Raw genomic sequence first — 2,650 nt, forward strand, 5'->3', positions numbered from 1 at the left:
GTGGGGGGAGCACGGGCCTCCCCCTCTCACACTGGCCCTCTCTACACATCACCTCTTGAGCAGAGCCCTGGAGGCCGGGCCAGCACAGCCCCTGGCGTTCTCTCTGACCTTTTCCCCTGAGGGAGATGTCCTTCATCCTCTTTCCCCGCGGGTCAGCACGGTAGAGGGAGAGTGAGGGGAGCAGATGGGAGCAACACTGGAGCCTCCCATCCCCTGCAGGGGAGTGAACATCCCAGCAATGGCGCGGCTGGTTAGACCTGGGTGCAGATGTCCTAGGGGCATATTACGTCTGACCCTGAAGGAAATGACATCCCCCACTGCCACATCTCCCCACCCCCCACCAGCTAATGTCCACAGGCCTACCAGACCCTTCCCGGCTTGGCCTGCCTGCCTCCCCAGCCCCATCTCATGCCACACTCCCTTCACTCACTCTAGCCCAGCCATGATGGCTTCTCGATGGACCCGCCGAGCACATACCCACCTCAGGGCCTTTGCACAAGTCGTTTCCTTTGCCTGGAAGGCTCTTCCTGAAGACATCTGCATGCTCTACTCCCTGACTTCATCCACATCTCTAAAGGTCACCTCCTCGGAAAAATCACTTTCTCCCCAACCATCCGCTTCTTTTCTGTGGGAGATCCACAAGGGAGTGGGTGAAAGTTCAGTGAAAGACTCTCAGTTCAGGGGAATCTCATGGCAAGAAAAGAGATAAGTATGTGCTGAGTACCTACTGTGCGCCAGGCCTCTGACTGGTCAGAGTCGCATCTGTGACCATATTTGATCACAGAGGATCTTTAAGAGAGGAAGATATCATCTTCCCCCTTTGACAAGTGAGGAAACTGAGGCTCAGAGAGGTGAAGTGACGTGCCCAGGGCCTTGCAGTTTGTAAGTGACAGAGCCTGGGAGTACAGGGAAAACGAGCTGCTCCCTGAGATTGAGCTGGCACAGCCGGGCAGGACAGCAGAGACATCCCAGGTCTCAGTGCCACTGCATTTGATCTGTGCCAACGCGGACGAAGCTCTCTCCTCCTTTGAGCTTTAGTTTCTGCATCTGGGAAATGGACACAATGTTTAACCACCACCTGGTGCCATTGTTGGGGACACTCAACCAAGATGAGACAGAGAAAGAAATCGATGCTCAGAGATGTTAAGAAAACAGGTCCAAGGTAAACAGCAGGGCCAGGACTCAAGCCCAGATCTTAGGTACCTATGTTCTAACCACTCTTTGAGTATTTTCCCCAAACTCACTAGCTTTGGGGCCTGGCCAGGGTCTTGTCTGTGTAAACTTTGGTTTTCTCATCTGCAAACTGGGGCCAGTGATACCACCTCAGGAGTTTTTCATCAGGGTTTTTGGTCATCATGCAAATTGCCTGGCACACAGTACCATCTGGGACCTGGTGAGTAGACGGTGATGATAATGATGTTGAAGGTGGCCCTGGTGAGGTGATAAAGGCGGAATGCTCTGGCAAACAAGCAGTTGTGATCAGGGGAGGAGGGAGATATCCTGTCTCCAGGGGAGAGAGGAGGAGGCTGGCTTTCTAGCAACATCCCGCCTGTCTACTACAGTCCTTCCTGCTGCCCCTCGCCCTCTGATGTGAACGTGTGGATCCAGGAAGCCGCTGGGGAGGATGTGGGGTGAGGGTGGCCGAGTCCCTCTCTGGGCACTAGCTGCTGTCCTGCCTCCCAAGGGAGGTCTGGCAGAGGTGTCCCTGGATGGATGTAGGCTCTGCTTTTCCTGGGAGACCAGCGCTTGGTGAGACGCGAGTGGACAGGGTCCAGCAGTTGGGGCTAGCCTCTCTGGCTTGTTAGAGGGAGACCCTTCCCACCCTCGCCCACCCCCACAGCCTTGCCCTGAGCCCAGTCTGTTGTCCTGATCTAATTAACATCGCTGAGAATTACACTCCACACTCAGGCATGCTCCTGCTCCCCTGAGAGCGTCGCAGAACTAATACTGCTTAAATATGAAACGGTTCCTGCCCTCGGGACCCGAGTCGAGGAGGCACAAACCAGAAACAAGAGTTGTAATTACCAGTTCTGATTAAGCAGTGTGAGTTACAAAAACTGAAGAAAAAAAACAAGTTCATCCCCCAATACAACAATTAATAAGACTTTGAGTTATTTCTGTTCTATTTAAGGGACACAGATTATTTATTCTTTACTTCTTTCCTGTTCTATGGCTCTGCTTATTCATCCAGGTCATTTGCTGAGCATTTATTATGTGACAAGCACAAGCTGGGTGCAGGGATGAGGAATCCATCAAACATGGTGCCTGTATTCATGAGGCTCACAAGAGGGTAGCATGGCCCTTCAAAAAGTCACACAGACAATGACATCTTGGGATGTGCCAAGCACGCCATGTACAGAAGGCCGCATAGGAGGATAATGGGAGGGACTTACTCAGAAGAGGGAATCTTAGGAAATAATATATAAGTTGAGACCTGATTACCTGACGAGTGTGGGGGGGGCGGGGGGGTGAATGATCTAGGGAGTGAGAACAGCATGTGCAAAGACCCTGGGGTGGGAAGGAGTGTGGGAAGGACAAAAGGAGGACACTGGGGTGGAGTGTGATGAGGAGGGAGCATGAGGGAAGGGAAGAGGCAGCAGCCAGACCCCATAGGGCCTTGTGGTTAGTGGGGCTGGGTTTACTCACAGTT

Source organism: Pteropus vampyrus, unplaced genomic scaffold, assembly GCF_000151845.1.
Source record: "Pteropus vampyrus isolate Shadow unplaced genomic scaffold, Pvam_2.0 Scaffold36, whole genome shotgun sequence".
Taxonomy (NCBI): domain Eukaryota; kingdom Metazoa; phylum Chordata; class Mammalia; order Chiroptera; family Pteropodidae; genus Pteropus; species Pteropus vampyrus.